At 39.2% G+C, this 23,244-nt stretch overlaps 1 long non-coding RNA gene across 1 annotated transcript; it reads left to right on the top strand.

Moving 5' to 3' along the window:
• The first annotated feature begins 13,204 nt into the window (after positions 1-13,204).
• On the top strand, positions 13,205-17,580 carry LOC147692726 (uncharacterized). Its single transcript, XR_015300066.1, has 2 exons — positions 13,205-13,577; positions 17,248-17,580. It is a non-coding gene; the product is annotated as an uncharacterized LOC147692726 (long non-coding RNA).
• Positions 17,581-23,244: the final 5,664 nt, after the last annotated feature.

The following is a 23,244-nucleotide window of genomic DNA, read 5'->3' on the forward strand; positions in this document are numbered from 1 at the left end:
ACTTCTTAGTAAACCAGGAGACATGGAACTCTGCACAGTCACCCCTAAAGAGACAACAAAGTGCTTTAATTGCAAGAACTGCAACAATGTAATCACTGGCAGTACGTTATCGCATCCACGAACAGGAGAAAGGATTACCTTAAGACATTCAGCAAATTGCAATGCAGAACATGTGGTCTACTCAATAAAGTGCCCTTGCGGGCTGTTATACATTGGCAAAACTGATCGGAAACTAAAAACACGTTTGTCTGAACACAAGAGTAGAATCCGGAACAAAAACTTAACATCACCACTTGCAAGACATTGGATTGAAATGGGACACACCATAGCGCAAATTCGCTTTCAAATCATTGAACAGGTTCCACAACGTCTCGGATTAGACAATGCCAAAATCCTCCTTAGGAGGGAGACCTTTTGGATTCGCAGATTGCAGACTCTGGCCCCTGATGGGTTGAATGATAAACTGGAAATGATTTGTTTCTTATAGATACAAATTTAGATATAAATACACATAGCCGAGTTCTCAAGTGATACATCAACACAGTGTTACATAAAAACAGGTCACAACAACATACGTTGAACATAATTCTATTGTTCACCATAAATTGTAAACTTTATCGTATATTTTGAATGTTTTTGATTTCTAAACTAATGATTCATAATAACAAGACATTTTGTTGTTTTCCGCATGTATCTACACTGGTTATCAACAATGTAAAATGCATCTTTATCTCTCCTTCTTTATCTAAACTGATGCCTATCACTTTCACTTGTACATCAGTAGAAAGGCTAATACACAGTGTAAACATTAGCAGCAACCTCACCTTTTTCGAAAATACATCTAGTTACTAGGGATATTTCCCATTCAGTAATGGCCGCTACCATTCCCTCAATTAGTCCTTCTTCAATGTTGAGCTCAAAAAACAAATATAGAGAAAGGACTTCCCACATGAATCCGCCTTCGGTACAAACATTCGAGTAAGAACGTCATTACGAAGCCGGCTCACTTTTCTCTCGGTAAGTCGACCTTCATAAAGCTTCAACACGTGAAGGCTGCCGACCAGGGTAACCGTTTACTAAATTCGGCATTTGTTTATTTTGTTTTCTCCAGCATGGGAGGAACGTCGATACAAGCGAGACCCTAAAGTATAAACTCGAGGCTCGCAGGTAAACTTTTTTCCTAACAGACTGTGGTAACGTTGCAACAAACTAAACCGTTTGCAATAGGTTTAAAGCAATATTCATTTATTTATTCCAATAGATTCCATAGTTTTGCGGCTACACACACAAGACCTGCAGGTGAGCTTCGTGTTTTAGTCTATATAAAAGCACACGAATAGGCACTATAAATATAGTACTTGACACGTATTTTTTAATTATTTTCAGATAAGTTCTTTCAACTTTGGAATCCAGGTAATTCACTTGATCACCTTTTTCAACTTTATAGCGCTTTTTTACATATGAATCATGTTATTGATTCTCCCGTTTTTTCGACTTCTCAGATTCATTATCCCTTAACAACACATACATCTACGAAACAACCAGTTATCTGGGTAAGACATTCACGCAATTCCTAAGACTACATAACGCATATCTCCTAAAGCATCTAGATTAATTAAGTTTCCTCTTTTCTTTTTCCTTTAGACCCCTGACAAAGGGGTACAAGCCCTGAAATGCATTGGGTTGTACATATAATTGTGTTGTATACAAATTGTTTTGAGAAATGCATATGATTTATTCGTAATGATTTTCTATTGTTTATGCATTGTTTAAATTGATGAAAATGAATTTTATTCACTAAACTCGTGACAATTTAACGATAAAATATGTTTTGAAAAAATGGTTTCATTTGTAAAATTCATCACTCGTTGTGCGCACTAGAGTCCTGGTTATCTAGCGATCCCAGGCCACATTCAAAGATACATAAGAGTTCAGCAGGCACTAATCTAGCGCTGCACACATATCGAACAAACGATTGAATTCTGAATAACTGAGTGCAATACCCCCAACCATACATTAATTGATTCTTTACTGCACCCACGAGGTATTGGCACCACAGACAAAATGTCTTTCGACTCAATAGCAGCAATAACGGATAACCGGGCAAATACCAAAGTATATACGCCAGATGAAGCGGCACAGATTTATAAATTAATAAAGGAGACTAAATCTTTTGATGCACAAGGAGGTTCAGTTGTACAACAACTAAAACAACTTGAATATTTGTCTAAGCGTGAACTCAACCAACGTTTACACGCAACTACCCTCATCCAGTATCACCGTGTTAGAAGAATCCCGCGAGGATTAAGGCTAGCCATCAGACCTATGCTCTACAGACTAAACAGTAACCCACAATTTATGGAGAAATGGTTCGAGATTCTGAACAAGTGTTCCCTGGATCTAATATTGTTGCTTATTGAAGAACTTGCCAAAACAATCAAAGATCTAGAAGAGGAAATATACAATGTAAAAAAAGAACTATTGGAAAGGATAGAAGAAGAACCATGGAGCAAATATCTGGAAGAAATAGACATCAAACTAGAAAAGTACGGAAAAGAACTACAGGAGACGAAATTGCGCAAATTCAAACGCGACACTATAGACTATAAATTGAATGAGGCCTATACTTGGGCAGAAGTCTACGCCAAAAGACGATTTGCAGGGAAAAAGCAACAAACAACTTCATCCCAAGAGAGCATGGTTTCTCATAGCGATACAAATACTTCAAGACAACCTTTAACGCAAGAACAATCACGAAAAAAAGACTCTGAAAAAACTGTAACGATAGACTTGGCATCTACATCCTCTAATGATCCTTTTTTAGAGAAGGGTACAAATCTTGGCAAACCCCCGGATCAAGTAACGTCACAGATCGGCGACAAAAAACGAGAAGAGGACAAGGCAAGAGAGAAAGAGAAAGAACAAGCGAAAAAATCGGGACTACGGAGCCAGAGCAGAACATAGTAATCAACATCTCCCAATATTCGCTATCTAAATTTGAGATTCAACTATTAAACAAAGGACCTACTTTCGTGAGCACTTATCGTACGAATGAACTCGAGACTGAAGTGGCCTTTTTCAAATTTATGAGGATACTACGTCTAAAATACTTCTTCACTATTCTAAATCCTATTGAGTCACCGGATAATGTAGCCAATCAGTTCAAACCTAAAAGTAACTTTATGGCTCCAGTTTCCCATAAAAGTTGGGATTTATTCGAAACTCTGGTCAAGGCAGACATGACTAAAATTCAGTACAAAAGCAAATTGAAAAATTTGACACGAGCAGAGCATAGTGCGCTACACGCCCTGGGCAATAATAAAGAAATCACCATCCAAAAGGCAGACAAAGGGGGAGGCCTTGTCATCATGGACACTGACTTCTACATTAAGAAAGGTAATGAACATGTGCAAGATGATGAAGTTTATCTCAAACTTCCACAAGATCCGACAAATGAGATATCCCATAACCGGGATCAAATTTTTGATAAGGCTGAGGAATTAGGCTGGATTCCCCTTGCAACAAAAAGATATCTCAGACAAGTATACCCAAGAAGACCCAAAATTAGCTTTTTGCCAAAAGTACACAAACAATTGCAAAATCCCCCCATCAGGCCTATCGTATCTGGTTGCTCGTCAATCTTCGAAAATTTGGGCATTTTCATCGATTCCCACATGCAAACATTTATACAAAATTGGCCCACATATTTGGAGGACACATCGCATTTCTTGAGAAGTCTGACTTCCCTTAATTTTAAAGAACAAGAGAGTTTAACACTCTGTACAATCGACGTAGTGTCATTATATACATCGATTCCCCACAAATTGGGCCTCGAGGCTATGGAATGGGCCCTTTTGAGGACAGATAAACCTGTAGAAACGAAAATATTTGATCATGCAATTGTTGGAGTTTTGCTTAAACAACAGTTATTTCATTTGGCAAAATGAATACTACACTCAACTAAGCGGCACTGCCATGGGCTTTCCGGGAGCGTGTATCTATGCAAACATATTCATGGCGAAATTCGAATTGGAGTACATATTGGAAGACAGCACCTGGCATGAAGGCATCTTATACTATAAACGGTATATTGATGATATCTTCTTAATATGGAAGAAACCAATCGCAGACCTCTGGAGAAATATTGACAGCTTGAACCTTGTGAATCCTAGGATAAAATTCACGAGTCAGATGAGCACCACGTCAATTCCATTCTTGGATGTTTCAGTCGGAATAAACGGCAGCACCATCATCACAGAACTGTATAAAAAACCTACTGATAAGAATACATCATTACAATATGGAAGTTTCCATCCAATTAACTTGAAAGACAATCTCCCAATATCTCAATTCATGAGAATTAATAGAATATCATCTGATGAAACGCAATGTGCAAGGAGCTTGGAACATCAAAAACAATGCTATCTTGAAAGAGGATATCCTGAAAAACTCATCACGATGCAAATGGAAAGAGTTAAGGCAATACCGCGAGTGGAACTCTTGCAGAAAAAGATTAAGGTCTCAAGCAAGAGAATGGTGTTTGCTTCAAAATACTCTACCGCATCAAGGGATATAAAAAGAACTATAACTAAGAGGTGGGAAATTTTACAAATGGAGAGTGATTTTGGAGAACTCTACAAACAAAAACCATTGTTTGCCTACAAAAGGTCACGGAACTTGTAGGAACTTCTTAGTAAACTAGGAGACATGGAACTCTGCACAGTCACCCCTAAAGGAACAACAAAGTGCTTTAATTGCAAGAACTGCAACAATGTAATCACTGGCAGTACGTTATCGCATCCACGAACAGGAGAAAGGATTACCTTAAGACATTCAGCAAATTGCAATGCAGAACATGTGGTCTACTCAATAAAGTGCCCTTGCGGGCTGTTATACGTTGGCAAAACTGATCGGAAACTAAAAACACGTTTGTCTGAACACAAGAGTAGAATCCGGAACAAAAACTTAACATCACCACTTGCAAGACATTGGATTGAAATGGGACACACCATAGCGCAAATTCGCTTTCAAATCATTGAACAGGTTTCACAACGTCTAGGATTAGACAATGCCAAAATCCTCCTTAGGAGGGAGACCTTTTGGATTCGCAGATTGCAGACTCTGGCCCCTGATGGGAGGAATGATAAACTGGAAATGATTTGTTTCTTATAGATACAAAATTAGATATTAATACACATAGCCGAGTTCTCAAGGGATACATCAACACAGTGTTACATAAAAACAGGTCACAACAACATACATTGAACATAATTCTATTGTTCACCATAAATTGTAAACTTTATCGTATATTTTGAACGTTTTTGATTTCTAAACTAATGATTCATAATAACAAGACATTTTGTTGTTTTCCGCATGTATCTACACTGGTTATCAACAATGTAAAATGCACCTTTATCTCTCCTTCTTTATCTAAACTGATGCCTATCACTTTCACTTATACATCAGTAGAAAGGCTAATACACAGTGTAAACATTAGCAGCAACCTCACCTTTTTCGAAAATACATCTAGTTACTAGGGATATTTCCCATTCAGTAATGGCCGCCACCATTCCCTCAATTAGTCCTTCTTCAATGTTGAGCTCAAAAAACAAATATAGAGAAAGGACTTCCCACATGAATCCGCCTTCGGTACAAGCATTCGAGTAAGAACGTCATTACGAAGCCGGCTCACTTTTCTCTCGGTAAGTCGACCTTCATAAAGCTTCAACACGTGAAGGCTGCCGACCAGGGTAACCGTTTACTAAATTCGGCATTTGTTTATTTTGTTTTCTCCAGCATGGGAGGAACGTCGATACAAGCGAGACCCTAAAGTATAAACTCGAGGCTCGCAGGTAAACTTTTTTCCTAACAGACTGTGGTAACGTTGCAACAAACTAAACCGTTTGCAATAGGTTTAAAGCAATATTCATTTATTTATTCCAATAGATTCCATAGTTTTGCGGCTACACACACAAGACCTGCAGGTGAGCTTCGTGTTTTAGTCTATATAAAAGCACACGAATAGGCACTATAAAGATAGTACTTGACACGTATTTTTTAATTATTTTCAGATAAGTTCTTTCAACTTTGGAATTCAGGTAATTCACTTGGTCACCTTTTTCAACTTTAAACCGCTTTTTTACATATGAATCATGTCATTGATTCTCCCGTTTTTTCGACTTCTCAGATTCATTATCCCTTAACAACACATACATCTACGAAACAACCAGTTATCTGGGTAAGACATTCACGCAATTCCTAAGACTACATAACGCATATCTCCTAAAGCATCTAGATTAATTAAGTTTCCTCTATTCTTTTTCCTTTAGACCCCTGACGAAGGGGTACAAACCCCGAAATGCTTTGGGTTGTACATATAATTGTGTTGTATACAAATTGTTTTGAGAAATGCATATGATTTATTCGCAATGATTTTCTATTGTTTATGCATTGTTTAAATTGATGAAAATGAATTTTATTCACTAAACTCGTGACAATTTAACTATAAAATATGTTTTGAAAAAATGGTTTCATTTGTAAAATTCATCACTCGTTGTGCGCACTAGAGTCCTGGTTATCTAGCGATCCCAGGCCACATTCATAGATACATAAGAGTTCAGCAGGCACTAATCTAGCGCTGCACACATATCGAACAAACAATTCAATTCTGAATAACTGAGTGCAATACCCCCAACCATACATTAATTGATTCTTTACTGCACCCACGAGGTATTGGCATCACGGACAAAATGTCTTTCGACTCAATAGCAGCAATAACGGATAACCGGGCAAATACCAAAGTATATACGCCAGATGAAGCGACACAGATTTATAAATTAATAAAGGAGACTAAATCTTTTGATGCACAAGGAGGTTCAGTTGTACAACAACTAAAACAACTTGAATATTTGTCTAAGCGTGAACTCAACCAACGTTTACAAGCAACTACCCTCATCCAGTATCACCGTGTTAGTAGAATCCCGCGAGGATTAAGGCTAGCCATCAGACCTATGCTCTACAGACTAAACAGTAACCCACAATTTATGGAGAAATGGTTCGAGATTCTGAACAAGTGTTCCCTGGATCTAATATTGTTGCTTATTGAAGAACTTGTCAAAACAATCAAAGATCTAGAGGAGGAAATATACAATGTAAAAAAAGAACTATCGGAAAGGATAGAAGAAGAACCATGGAGCAAATATCTGGAAGAAATAGACATCAAACTAGAAAAGTACGGAAAAGAACTACAGGAGACGAAATTGCGCAAATTCAAATGCGACACTATAGACTATAAATTGAATGAGGCCTATACTTGGGCAGAAGTCTACGCCAAAAGACGATTTGCAGGGAAAAAGCAACAAACAACTTCATCCCAAGAGAGCATGGTTTCTCATAGCGATACAAGTACTTCAAGACAACCTTTAACGCAAGAACAATCATGAAAAAAAGACTCTGAAAAAACTGTAACGATAGACTTGGCATCTACATCCTCTAATGATCCTTTTTTAGAGAAGGGTACAAATCTTGGCAAACCCCTGGATCAAGTAACGTCACAGATCGGCAACAAAAAACGAGAAGAGGACAAGGCAAGAGAGAAAGAGAAAGAACAAGCGAAAAAATCGGGACTACGGAGCCAGAGCAGAACATAGTAATCAAAATCTCCAAATATTCGCTATCTAAATTTGAGATTCAACTATTAAACAAAGGACCTACTTTCGTGAGCACTTATCGTACGAATGAACTCGAGACTGAAGTGGCCTTTTTCAAATTTATGAGGATACTACGTCTAAAATACTTCTTCACTATTCTAAATCCTATTGAATCACCGGATAATGTAGCCGATCAGTTCAAACCTAAAAGTAACTTTATGGCTCCAGTTTCCCATAAAAGTTGGGATTTATTCGAAACTCTGGTCAAGGCAGACATGACTAAAATTCAGTACAAAAGCAAATTGAAAAATTTGACACGAGCAGAGCATAGTGCGCTACACGCCCTGGGCAATAATAAAGAAATCACCATCCAAAAGGCAGACAAAGGGGGAGGCCTTGTCATCATGGACACTGACTTCTACATTAAGAAAGGTAATGAACATGTGCAAGATGATGAAGTTTATCTCAAACTTCCACAAGATCCGACAAATGAGATATCCCATAACCGGGATCAAATTTTTGATAAGGCTGAGGAATTAGGCTGGATTCCCCTTGCAACAAAAAGATATCTCAGACAAGTATACCCAAGAAGACCCAAAATTAGCTTTTTGCCAAAAGTACACAAACAATTGCAAAATCCCCCCATCAGGCCTATCGTATCTGGTTGCTCGTCAATCTTCGAAAATTTGGGCATTTTCATCGATTCCCACATGCAAACATTTATACAAAATTGGCCCACATATTTGGAGGACACATCGCATTTCTTGAGAAGTCTGACTTCCCTTAATTTTAAAGAACAAGAGAGTTTAACACTCTGTACAATCGACGTAGTGTCATTATATACATCGATTCCCCACAAATTGGGCCTCGAGGCTATGGAATGGGCCCTTTTGAGGACAGATAAACCTGTAGAAACGAAAATATTTGATCATGCAATTGTTGGAGTTTTGCTTAAACAACAGTTATTTCATTTGGCAAAATGAATACTACACTCAACTAAGCGGCACTGCCATGGGCTTTCCGGGAGCGTGTATCTATGCAAACATATTCATGGCGAAATTCGAATTGGAGTACATATTGGAAGACAGCACCTGGCATGAAGGCATCTTATACTATAAACGGTATATTGATGATATCTTCTTAATATGGAAGAAACCAATCGCAGACCTCTGGAGAAATATTGACAGCTTGAACCTTGTGAATCCTAGGATAAAATTCACGAGTCAGATGAGCACCACGTCAATTCCATTCTTGGATGTTTCAGTCGGAATAAACGGCAGCACCATCATCACAGAACTGTATAAAAAACCTACTGATAAGAATACATCATTACAATATGGAAGTTTCCATCCAATTAACTTGAAAGACAATCTCCCAATATCTCAATTCATGAGAATTAATAGAATATCATCTGATGAAACGCAATGTGCAAGGAGCTTGGAACATCAAAAACAATGCTATCTTGAAAGAGGATATCCTGAAAAACTCATCACGATGCAAATGGAAAGAGTTAAGGCAATACCGCGAGTGGAACTCTTGCAGAAAAAGATTAAGGTCTCAAACAAGAGAATGGTGTTTGCTTCAAAATACTCTACCGCATCAAGGGATATAAAAAGAACTATAACTAAGAGGTGGGAAATTTTACAAATGGAGAGTGATTTTGGAGAACTCTACAAACAAAAACCATTGTTTGCCTACAAAAGGTCACGGAACTTGTAGGAACTTCTTAGTAAACTAGGAGACATGGAACTCTGCACAGTCACCCCTAAAGGAACAACAAAGTGCTTTAATTGCAAGAACTGCAACAATGTAATCACTGGCAGTACGTTATCGCATCCACGAACAGGAGAAAGGATTACCTTAAGACATTCAGCAAATTGCAATGCAGAACATGTGGTCTACTCAATAAAGTGCCCTTGCGGGCTGTTATACGTTGGCAAAACTGATCGGAAACTAAAAACACGTTTGTCTGAACACAAGAGTAGAATCCGGAACAAAAACTTAACATCACCACTTGCAAGACATTGGATTGAAATGGGACACACCATAGCGCAAATTCGCTTTCAAATCATTGAACAGGTTTCACAACGTCTAGGATTAGACAATGCCAAAATCCTCCTTAGGAGGGAGACCTTTTGGATTCGCAGATTGCAGACTCTGGCCCCTGATGGGAGGAATGATAAACTGGAAATGATTTGTTTCTTATAGATACAAAATTAGATATAAATACACATAGCCGAGTTCTCAAGGGATACATCAACACAGTGTTACATAAAAACAGGTCACAACAACATACATTGAACATAATTCTATTGTTCACCATAAATTGTAAACTTTATCGTATATTTTGAACGTTTTTGATTTCTAAACTAATGATTCATAATAACAAGACATTTTGTTGTTTTCCGCAAGTATCTACACTGGTTATCAACAATGTAAAATGCACCTTTATCTCTCCTTCTTTATCTAAACTGATGCCTATCACTTTCACTTATACATCAGTAGAAAGGCTAATACACAGTGTAAACATTAGCAGCAACCTCACCTTTTTCGAAAATACATCTAGTTACTAGGGATATTTCCCATTCAGTAATGGCCGCCACCATTCCCTCAATTAGTCCTTCTTCAATGTTGAGCTCAAAAAACAAATATAGAGAAAGGACTTCCCACATGAATCCGCCTTCGGTACAAGCATTCGAGTAAGAACGTCATTACGAAGCCGGCTCACTTTTCTCTCGGTAAGTCGACCTTCATAAAGCTTCAACACGTGAAGGCTGCCGACCAGGGTAACCGTTTACTAAATTCGGCATTTGTTTATTTTGTTTTCTCCAGCATGGGAGGAACGTCGATACAAGCGAGACCCTAAAGTATAAACTCGAGGCTCGCAGGTAAACTTTTTTCCTAACAGACTGTGGTAACGTTGCAACAAACTAAACCATTTGCAATAGGTTTAAAGCAATATTCATTTATTTATTCCAATAGATTCCATAGTTTTGCGGCTACACACACAAGACCTGCAGGTGAGCTTCGTGTTTTAGTCTATATAAAAGCACACGAATAGGCACTATAAAGATAGTACTTGACACGTATTTTTTAATTATTTTCAGATAAGTTCTTTCAACTTTGGAATTCAGGTAATTCACTTGATCACCTTTTTCAACTTTAAACCGCTTTTTTACATATGAATCATGTCATTGATTCTCCCGTTTTTTCGACTTCTCAGATTCATTATCCCTTAACAACACATACATCTACGAAACAACCAGTTATCTGGGTAAGACATTCACGCAATTCCTAAGACTACATAACGCATATCTCCTAAAGCATCTAGATTAATTAAGTTTCCTCTATTCTTTTTCCTTTAGACCCCTGACGAAGGGGTACAAACCCCGAAATGCTTTGGGTTGTACATATAATTGTGTTGTATACAAATTGTTTTGAGAAATGCATATGATTTATTCGCAATGATTTTCTATTGTTTATGCATTGTTTAAATTGATGAAAATGAATTTTATTCACTAAACTCGTGACAATTTAACGATAAAATATGTTTTGAAAAAATGGTTTCATTTGTAAAATTCATCACTCGTTGTGCGCACTAGAGTCCTGGTTATCTAGCGATCCCAGGCCACATTCATAGATACATAAGAGTTCAGCAGGCACTAATCTAGCGCTGCACACATATCGAACAAACAATTCAATTCTGAATAACTGAGTGCAATACCCCCAACCATACATTAATTGATTCTTTACTGCACCCACGAGGTATTGGCATCACGGACAAAATGTCTTTCGACTCAATAGCAGCAATAACGGATAACCGGGCAAATACCAAAGTATATACGCCAGATGAAGCGACACAGATTTATAAATTAATAAAGGAGACTAAATCTTTTGATGCACAAGGAGGTTCAGTTGTACAACAACTAAAACAACTTGAATATTTGTCTAAGCGTGAACTCAACCAACGTTTACAAGCAACTACCCTCATCCAGTATCACCGTGTTAGTAGAATCCCGCGAGGATTAAGGCTAGCCATCAGACCTATGCTCTACAGACTAAACAGTAACCCACAATTTATGGAGAAATGGTTCGAGATTCTGAACAAGTGTTCCCTGGATCTAATATTGTTGCTTATTGAAGAACTTGCCAAAACAATCAAAGATCTAGAGGAGGAAATATACAATGTAAAAAAAGAACTATCGGAAAGGATAGAAGAAGAACCATGGAGCAAATATCTGGAAGAAATAGACATCAAACTAGAAAAGTACGGAAAAGAACTACAGGAGACGAAATTGCGCAAATTCAAATGCGACACTATAGACTATAAATTGAATGAGGCCTATACTTGGGCAGAAGTCTACGCCAAAAGACGATTTGCAGGGAAAAAGCAACAAACAACTTCATCCCAAGAGAGCATGGTTTCTCATAGCGATACAAGTACTTCAAGACAACCTTTAACGCAAGAACAATCATGAAAAAAAGACTCTGAAAAAACTGTAACGATAGACTTGGCATCTACATCCTCTAATGATCCTTTTTTAGAGAAGGGTACAAATCTTGGCAAACCCCTGGATCAAGTAACGTCACAGATCGGCAACAAAAAACGAGAAGAGGACAAGGCAAGAGAGAAAGAGAAAGAACAAGCGAAAAAATCGGGACTACGGAGCCAGAGCAGAACATAGTAATCAAAATCTCCAAATATTCGCTATCTAAATTTGAGATACAACTATTAAACAAAGGACCTACTTTCGTGAGCACTTATCGTACGAATGAACTCGAGACTGAAGTGGCCTTTTTCAAATTTATGTGGATACTACGTCTAAAATACTTCTTCACTATTCTAAATCCTATTGAATCACCGGATAATGTAGCCGATCAGTTCAAACCTAAAAGTAACTTTATGGCTCCAGTTTCCCATAAAAGTTGGGATTTATTAGAAACTCTGGTCAAGGCAGACATGACTAAAATTCAGTACAAAAGCAAATTGAAAAATTTGACACGAGCAGAGCATAGTGCGCTACACGCCTGTAATGGCAGTGTTTGTGGCTTTATTTAGCAGTGATAATAGATCATTATTCTTGCTCGCATCTAGTATAGGTATTCTTAGCCTGTGTTGGCCCTTTTAAGCCCTTTTTCCAGACCTAGAAGAGGATAGCTGCTTAATATGCCTTTATTCTTGACTTTAACCTGTCTATTGCCTATTGGCTTTGACATATTAGACACATTGGTATGGTGTATGTAGGTATTCTGACAGAGCTAAGGAGCATTTCACCCCTTTCAGGCCTAAAGCTAGAGAGACTCCATCTTGATGGAAGCAGAGAGGCTTTCTAGGGCAAAAGTAATGTTTATAGTTAAGGCTGTTGTTCGCTTGGAGAGAACCGGTTCAGGCTGGCCCTTATCGAAAGAATGTATTTTTCCCCACTCCGAAGACACAACTTCAGGCTGGCCAGCTGGGAACGTGTCCTTGGTACGGGGAGGTACAAGAATTTGGTGGGCGGCAGGTTACTGGCCGTAGCTTTCCATGAAAGGACAAGCATCCATATTAGCGAGCTACAGGAGAGGAGGAGTGTTCATTCCAGCTTGTGTGCAAGTCAGTTCAGTTCTGGAAGTCAGTGCAGAGTGGTGTGCAGTTCAGCGTGGTGCTCAGACCAGCTTGGAGCACAGGACTGCAGGGAGCCCAGAACAACTTGGAGCTCCAAATAGCTTGCAGAGAGAGAGAGGATGTCTGCTGGGAGCTGCAGAATAGAGTGCAGTTCTTGAATGGAGAAAGAAGGCAGACGATTACTGAAGATGAGGAGGGAGGAAGCAGTGAAGGCTGTCAGCTGGAGCAACTGAACCAGAGGCGTGGTGATGTGGTGAAGGAGGGAGAGACAGAGAGAGCCCTAATCCCACCAGAGGCAGAGAGAGAAATCTTCCTTCTAATAGGTGAGGTAGTCTGAATTAGTTACACTTACACTTTCTAATCTTTTCCTTTTCAGTGGAGTGTTCCTGTTATGTTTAATCCTTCTCTTTCAAGTGGTGTGTTCTACCTATAGTCTTTGTCAGTTACATATCTGTATATGTATTTCTTATTAGTGTAATAATAAACATCCCCATAACTACAGTGCTTGAGTTCTTTTATGATAAAGTTATCCTGGCTTCAAGCCAGTTGCTGTTGAGCCACTGATGGATCAAAAAAGGGGGGTAGGAGCGCTTAAATCAGAGAACAACTCTAGCACATAGTGTGTATATCTTTGTCCTCATATTGTAAGAATAATCTTTCCTGGTAAGTATTGCTGTTTGAACAGATGCTACCCCTGATCAGGTAAGTAATAGTGAGGGAGAGAGGAGACTTGCAACCAAGGGACTAAGTTAGTACACCATCCTATAATAAATGTCCCCAGTTTATAACTAACTGGTGTGTAATCCCTATTCTTGTTCACTAAGGGTAAACATAGCTCCTAGGTAATTGCTGCATGAATGGATGAGTAATCCCAATCAGGTGAGTGGTGATCACATAAATAGGGAGTGAGTGAACCTTTGATGCCAAGAGCAGAGAGTACATTATATAATCCGGAACCATATCCAAAGTCATCATTGTAGTTTCATCCCGAGTAGACAGCTGAGATAATATCCCAATATATATATATATATGTATAGGTGTTCATAGGAATGTGATCGTCGTTTGACATGCGGCGTTAATGAGAGCACTGGAGTGTCAAACCAGTGTGTAAAGCCACCGGATTGTGGTAAAAGACTAAGTGAGAGCGGCAGGAGGGACACTGCCGTGGATGTTTCGCAGGATCGCGAACGCTGGAAAAGAGAGAGCATTGGGTTCTGCAGGCCCGTGTGTAGACACGCCGGATTGTGTGTCAGATCTGCCCTGGGGTAGAACGGTCTGGGTCGAGGCGACCGCGAGACCAACTGATGTGAATAAGTGTAGTGTATGGATATCCCTAGTAATCTTAGTATAATATGAGCTTGTATATTGCGAGTTCCCTATCCTCAGGTAGGTACCAGGTGCCTGGATAGGTGGTCCTGAGGACGGAAGGTGAGTACGTTTTGGCTGGGTCATAGGGGCCCCTGGGGGCTGATCCCATCTAAACAGAAAATCCAGCCATTACATTTTGGCGTAGTCGGCATCTTACGGACTCTGTGTGACCCCATGTGTTGTGAGTAAGCGCCAAACATTACATTTTGGCGTAGTCGGCATCTTACGGACTCTGTGTGACCCCATGTGTTGTGAGTAAGCGCCAAACATTACATTTTGGCGTAGTCGTCATCTTACGAACTCTGTGTGCCTGGCCATGTGCTTAGATTGTTTCCCATGTGTTGTGTGGGAGTGCCCTGAGTGCCATGAACGCCAATTACATTTTGGCGTAGTCGGACAGTTTACGAACTCTGTGTGCCTGGCCATGTGCTTAGAGAGTTGCCCATGTGTTCTGAGGGAATGCCCTGAACGCTAGTTCCATCTGGCGTAATGTTGCAGTTTATGTAGCCTGTTAGACCTATTGGCTTGAACAGTTGCAGCGTGAGGAGATTGTATTACATCATGGCATTTGGTTTATTCAGGGTGGAAGGAATGGTTTTCATCTTGGTGTTTAAACTGTCAAAGTTGAAGGATGGCATTACATGAGGAAGCCAGTTACATCTTTGTGATGGTCCAATTGTATAAATGTGTGTAAAAAGTGCTTTTAAATTGCCCATTAAATTGCTTGCTGCATCTGCTTATGCTGTGCAATGTGAAATGTGTTCATTTTAATATGCTCTGTGGAGTTTTTAGAATATAGCTCCTTGTAAATATGACTTATAAATAGCGCCATTTTAATGTGCCTTGTGAGGTGCATGTTCTCATGTTGATCTGTTGTGTTGCTTGTGAATGGTGCTTTGAATATATTCCTTGTGAAAAGCGTGTCGTTTTTTGAGTTTGTTTATTGTCTTGTAAATATGGCTTTAGAATAGCGCCATTTTAATGTGGTTTGTGAGGTGCATGTTCTTATGTTAATCAGTTGTGTTCCTTGTGCATTGCGCCTTGGAAATGTTGTTTGTGAAAGGTTTGTCTTGTACATATGGCTTGTAAATAGCGCCATGTGGTCATGGCTTGGACAGGGCATGTTCTCATTACGTTTGGCAGGAGAGAGCTGGTTCTTTCTCGGGTGCTTGGGGATAACGTTTTTGAAAATATGTACGTGTCATTTGTAAACGTGAAGAAATGTGCTAATGATTTTCCCATGTAAAAATGGACGTTGGGAAATGTTTCCATTTGAGCTGCCAAAGGGTTAATATCTTGAGTTGAGATGGCAGCCTTTATTTTTTACATGCTGTCAACATGCATGGTTATCTGACCTGACTATAAAAGTCAGTGAATTATTTTAAGGATTTTTGATGGTTTGATTTTGACTTTTTTTTTGGTTCCTTGGTCAGCCTACGTGCTTTGTCAGTTTCTTGACGGAAAGGTAACATCTTGTGTTTTGAGAAGAGTTCTGTTCATTTCACATTCCTTTTGAAATGCGTCTACGTATTTGTGTGGGTTCACTTTGGAACTGAAGTGTTTATAAATCAACCAGTGAATTACGGAGAAAGCTGTTCTTTTAAAATGAGAGAAATGTTAAAAAGATAGCCCTAGAGTGCACGCTACGAGCTGTTTTCATTAATTATTTCTGTGAGGGGTTTCCATCTAGACAGGAATGTGATGGTTGCAATAATAATAGGTTTAGAATAATAAATCTTGCCCGACAGTGCGTGGTAACATGTGCTTTTAATTAGTGTGAGGCAACCATGTGCTTTTAAATGAAAAAAGTTAAAACGTGACATTATTATTTTCCCAAATGTAAAATGAAAATGTATGCTTTTATAAATGTGTCATCAAAAAATGTGAACTTAAATATAATGTTGAAATGAATATGCATTTTATGCTGTTTTACAAATTATTTCTTTTTGACAAATGGGCCATGTTAATTCGTTTCTCAAATGCAACATGTATAATATTGTATGCCAAAGGTAGTTTCCCCTTTAAATGTCTTGCCTTTAGTTTAATTTTTGGACACATGTCTTTTTATAAAAAATTGGATCTTTTTTCATTGGCAATACACTGTAACAGAATTGTTTTTTTTTTCTTAATATTAGCCTCCGTTAGTTTGAGAATCAGGCCATGAGAACAGGCAACAGGAATTTGTTTTTTGACCTTGGCAGCCCAGCTGGTCTGCGCAGACAAACTTTTTTTTCATTCTGCAAGTTTCGATCACGTCCCAGTGTGTTATGATGGGCTACAATCCAATTTTCTTCCGCGCACGGCTTGTTTATTTAAGGGCGGGGTGGCCTGGGCTTCTCTGACCATGGAAATTGGGAAGCTTGCAGTGCCCTGCTGATGCTGTCATAATTTGGCAGTGTTACAATTTTTTTTCACACTGTAGCATGACTCTTGCCCAGAAGGGTGGGACTGGCTTAGTTAGGATTAGGGTATGTTAGGCCCCACTCAATGTTGCTAAAAGTTAAATTTTGAATGTTTTTAATTAATTAGGATATTTTCTTTTCAATAATGAAAGGCACCCGGGGTGCTTTTTAAATGGAAAATTTTATTTTACAAGAATAATGATACTTGTTCTCTGGTTTCTAGGATTGCTGCAGTTGGGGTGCGTGCGTGCATCTGCCCACTCCCTTTATTTGTTTTAGCTTTTTATTTTCATGTTATTATTTTAGTTTATTGTTTTGGATGATGGAACCAGACCAGACCAGACCAGACCAGACCGGGTGATGGATGGCCGCATTGGAGGAAGTACCGAGGATGCAGGGTGGTGGCCTACACTGAAGAATTTGGACATTGAATAATCCCTTGGACAAGCAGGCCCCACTTTTAAAAAGAAATGAAACCCAAACATATTTTATTTGTTACAGGATTGTAAAAGGACTTGATTCATAATCCCTTGTACAAGCAGGCCCCACTTTTAAAAAGAAATGAAACCCAAACATGTTTTATTTGTTACAGGATTGTAAAAGGACTTGATTCATAATACCTTGTACAAGCAGGCCCCACTTTTAAAAAGAAATGAAACCCAAACATGTTTTATTTGTTACAGGATTATAAAAGGACTTGATCCATACTCCCTTGTACAAGCAGGCCCCACTTTTTAAAGCAAAGAAAAATATGTCACCTATTATAGTTTTTCCCAAATGAAGGACTTTTTTGAATGATGGCGCACATATGTGCTCCACTGTGTGATTTAAGATTGATGTTACACTAGTTATCTTGTAGACTGGGGTTGTAGTTTTTTACTGTTCTTGCATTTTCACCTTAATTGATCAAAGGGTGGTTACCTTACAATTTAGATGGTTCTGGGTGGTGTGTCTTTTAGTATGATTATGTGTTAATGTTTATCCAGACCTTGCAACAGTTTGTCATGTTCATTTCTCAGATTTCACCTTAAATTGACTAATGTCAGCAGGTAGGCCTCATTTAGGCCTATTGTTATTTTCATCTCACATATTAGCACCTACACCACTAGTTTCATGAGTCATCATTAGCTTAAGTTGCCTATAGTAGGTAGAGCTCATTTAGGCCCTTTCTTGTTTTCTCATTAGAAGTTGAAACACATTTAGCCTTAAGTTGTCCGACGTAGGCCCATTTAGGCCCCTTGCTGTTTTCATTCAACACATAAGTCCCTACATCATTAGATTTCACCAATTATAATTAGAAGTTGAGGAACATTTAGTTTGAGGATGCTTTGGTTAGTTTCTGTTGTTATCAGATCCAATCTCAGATATGTTTCAGCATTCGAGTCAAGGGTGCTTTGATTTGTTTTTAGGTTTCTATTCCCTACAATTGAGTTTTAGGTGGAATTTTCTTGAGTTGTCATTGTTTTTAGGGAGTTTTTTAGGTTTTGATTTGTTGATAGATTGTGTTGATGTTTGTTTATTTAGATGTTATTGTTTGTCAGATGTTCGCAAGATAAGGATCTAAGGGTGGTAGGCCCCTTGGGCTTTATTTAGCAGTGATATAGATCTTAATCTTGCTCACATCTAGGATAGGTATTTTTAGCCTATGTTGGATAGATTATGTTGATGTTTGTTTAGATGGTTGTTGTTGTTTATAAGATGCTCGCAAGATAAGGATCTAAGGGTGGAGTGTAATGGCAGTGTTTGTGGCTTTATTTAGCAGTGATAATAGATCATTATTCTTGCTCGCATCTAGTATAGGTATTCTTAGCCTGTGTTGGCCCTTTTAAGCCCTTTTTCCAGACCTAGAAGAGGATAGCTGCTTAATATGCCTTTATTCTTGACTTTAACCTGTCTATTGCCTATTGGCTTTGACATATTAGACACATTGGTATGGTGTATGTAGGTATTCTGACAGAGCTAAGGAGCATTTCACCCCTTTCAGGCCTAAAGCTAGAGAGACTCCATCTTGATGGAAGCAGAGAGGCTTTCTAGGGCAAAAGTAATGTTTATAGTTAAGGCTGTTGTTCGCTTGGAGAGAACCGGTTCAGGCTGGCCCTTATCGAAAGAATGTATTTTTCCCCACTCCGAAGACACAACTTCAGGCTGGCCAGCTGGGAACGTGTCCTTGGTACGGGGAGGTACAAGAATTTGGTGGGCGGCAGGTTACTGGCCGTAGCTTTCCATGAAAGGACAAGCATCCATATTAGCGAGCTACAGGAGAGGAGGAGTGTTCATTCCAGCTTGTGTGCAAGTCAGTTCAGTTCTGGAAGTCAGTGCAGAGTGGTGTGCAGTTCAGCGTGGTGCTCAGACCAGCTTGGAGCACAGGACTGCAGGGAGCCCAGAACAACTTGGAGCTCCAAATAGCTTGCAGAGAGAGAGAGGATGTCTGCTGGGAGCTGCAGAATAGAGTGCAGTTCTTGAATGGAGAAAGAAGGCAGACGATTACTGAAGATGAGGAGGGAGGAAGCAGTGAAGGCTGTCAGCTGGAGCAACTGAACCAGAGGCGTGGTGATGTGGTGAAGGAGGGAGAGACAGAGAGAGCCCTAATCCCACCAGAGGCAGAGAGAGAAATCTTCCTTCTAATAGGTGAGGTAGTCTGAATTAGTTACACTTACACTTTCTAATCTTTTCCTTTTCAGTGGAGTGTTCCTGTTATGTTTAATCCTTCTCTTTCAAGTGGTGTGTTCTACCTATAGTCTTTGTCAGTTACATATCTGTATATGTATTTCTTATTAGTGTAATAATAAACATCCCCATAACTACAGTGCTTGAGTTCTTTTATGATAAAGTTATCCTGGCTTCAAGCCAGTTGCTGTTGAGCCACTGATGGATCAAAAAAGGGGGGTAGGAGCGCTTAAATCAGAGAACAACTCTAGCACATAGTGTGTATATCTTTGTCCTCATATTGTAAGAATAATCTTTCCTGGTAAGTATTGCTGTTTGAACAGATGCTACCCCTGATCAGGTAAGTAATAGTGAGGGAGAGAGGAGACTTGCAACCAAGGGACTAAGTTAGTACACCATCCTATAATAAATGTCCCCAGTTTATAACTAACTGGTGTGTAATCCCTATTCTTGTTCACTAAGGGTAAACATAGCTCCTAGGTAATTGCTGCATGAATGGATGAGTAATCCCAATCAGGTGAGTGGTGATCACATAAATAGGGAGTGAGTGAACCTTTGATGCCAAGAGCAGAGAGTACATTATATAATCCGGAACCATATCCAAAGTCATCATTGTAGTTTCATCCCGAGTAGACAGCTGAGATAATATCCCAATATATATATATATATGTATAGGTGTTCATAGGAATGTGATCGTCGTTTGACATGCGGCGTTAATGAGAGCACTGGAGTGTCAAACCAGTGTGTAAAGCCACCGGATTGTGGTAAAAGACTAAGTGAGAGCGGCAGGAGGGACACTGCCGTGGATGTTTCGCAGGATCGCGAACGCTGGAAAAGAGAGAGCATTGGGTTCTGCAGGCCCGTGTGTAGACACGCCGGATTGTGTGTCAGATCTGCCCTGGGGTAGAACGGTCTGGGTCGAGGCGACCGCGAGACCAACTGATGTGAATAAGTGTAGTGTATGGATATCCCTAGTAATCTTAGTATAATATGAGCTTGTATATTGCGAGTTCCCTATCCTCAGGTAGGTACCAGGTGCCTGGATAGGTGGTCCTGAGGACGGAAGGTGAGTACGTTTTGGCTGGGTCATAGGGGCCCCTGGGGGCTGATCCCATCTAAACAGAAAATCCAGCCATTACAACGCCCTGGGCAATAATAAAGAAATCACCATCCAAAAGGCAGACAAAGGGGGAGGCCTTGTCATCATGGACACTGACTTCTACATTAAGAAAGGTAATGAACATGTGCAAGATGATGAAGTTTATCTCAAACTTCCACAAGATCCGACAAATGAGATATCCCATAACCTGGATCAAATTTTTGATAAGGCTGAGGAATTAGGCTGGATTACCCTTGCAACAAAAAGATATCTCAGACAAGTATACCCAAGAAGACCCAAAATTAGCTTTTTGCCAAAAGTACACAAACAATTGCAAAATCCCCCCATCAGGCCTATCGTATCTGGTTGCTCGTCAATCTTCGAAAATTTGGGCATTTTCATCGATTCCCACATGCAAACATTTATACAAAATTGGCCCACATATTTGGAGGACACATCGCATTTCTTGAGAAGTCTGACTTCCCTTAATTTAAAAGAACAAGAGAGTTTAACACTCTGTACAATCGACGTAGTGTCATTATATACATCGATTCCCCACAAATTGGGCCTCGAGGCTATGGAATGGGCCCTTTTGAGGACAGATAAACCTGTAGAAACGAAAATATTTGATCATGCAATTGTTGGAGTTTTGCTTAAACAACAGTTATTTCATTTGGCAAAATGAATACTACACTCAACTAAGCGGCACTGCCATGGGCTTTCCGGGAGCGTGTATCTATGCAAACATATTCATGGCGAAATTCGAATTGGAGTACATATTGGAAGACAGCACCTGGCATGAAGGCATCTTATACTATAAACTGTATATTGATGATATCTTCTTAATATGGAAGAAACCAATCGCAGATCTCAGGAGAAATATTGACAGCTTGAACCTTGTGAATCCTAGGATGAAATTCACGAGTCAGATGAGCACCACGTCAATTCCATTCTTGGATGTTTCAGTCGGAATAAACGGCAGCACCATCATCACAGAACTGTATAAAAAACCTACTGATAAGAATACATCATTACAATATGGAAGTCTCCATCCAATTAACTTGAAAGACAATCTCCCAATATCTCAAATCATGAGAATTAAAAGAATATCATCTGATGAAACGCAATATGCAAGGAGCTTGGAACATCAAAAACAATGCTATCTTGAAAGAGGATATCTTGAAAAACTCATCACGATGCAAATGGAAAGAGTTAAGGCAATACCGTGAGTGGAACTCTTGCAGAAAAAGATTAAGGTCTCAAACAAGAGAATGGTGTTTGCTTCAAAATACTCTACCGCATCAAGGGATATAAAAAGAACTATAACTAAGAGGTGGGAAATTTTACAAATGGAGAGTGATTTTGGAGAACTCTACAAACAAAAACCATTGTTTGCCTACAAAAGGTCACGGAACTTGAAGGAACTTCTTAGTAAACCAGGAGACATGGAACTCTGCACAGTCACCCCTAAAGAGACAACAAAGTGCTTTAATTGCAAGAACTGCAACAATGTAATCACTGGCAGTACGTTATCGCATCCACGAACAGGAGAAAGGATTACCTTAAGACATTCAGCAAATTGCAATGCAGAACATGTGGTCTACTCAATAAAGTGCCCTTGCGGGCTGTTATACGTTGGCAAAACTGATCGGAAACTAAAAACACGTTTGTCTGAACACAAGAGTAGAATCCGGAACAAAAACTTAACATCACCACTTGCAAGACATTGGATTGAAATGGGACACACCATAGCGCAAATTCGCTTTCAAATCATTGAACAGGTTTCACAACGTCTAGGATTAGACAATGCCAAAATCCTCCTTAGGAGGGAGACCTTTTGGATTCGCAGATTGCAGACTCTGGCCCCTGATGGGAGGAATGATAAACTGGAAATGATTTGTTTCTTATAGATACAAAATTAGATATAAATACACATAGCCGAGTTCTCAAGGGATACATCAACAAAGTGTTACATAAAAACAGGTCACAACAACATACATTGAACATAATTCTATTGTTCACCATAAATTGTAAACTTTATCGTATATTTTGAACGTTTTTGATTTCTAAACTAATGATTCATAATAACAAGACATTTTGTTGTTTTCCGCATGTATCTACACTGGTTATCAACAATGTAAAATGCATCTTTATCTCTCCTTCTTTATCTAAACTGATGCCTATCACTTTCACTTGTACATCAGTAGAAAGGCTAATACACACTGTAAACATTAGCAGCAACCTCACCTTTTTCGAAAATACATCTAGTTACTAGGGATATTTCCCATTCAGTAATGGCCGCTACCATTCCCTCAATTAGTCCTTCTTCAATGTTGAGCTCAAAAAACAAATATAGAGAAAGGACTTCCCACATGAATCCGCCTTCGGTACAAACATTCGAGTAAGAACGACGTTACGAAGCCGGCTCACTTTTCTCTCGGTAAGTCGACCTTC

This window comes from Lissotriton vulgaris, chromosome 9, assembly GCF_964263255.1.
Source record: "Lissotriton vulgaris chromosome 9, aLisVul1.2, whole genome shotgun sequence".
Lineage (NCBI taxonomy): Eukaryota > Metazoa > Chordata > Amphibia > Caudata > Salamandridae > Lissotriton > Lissotriton vulgaris.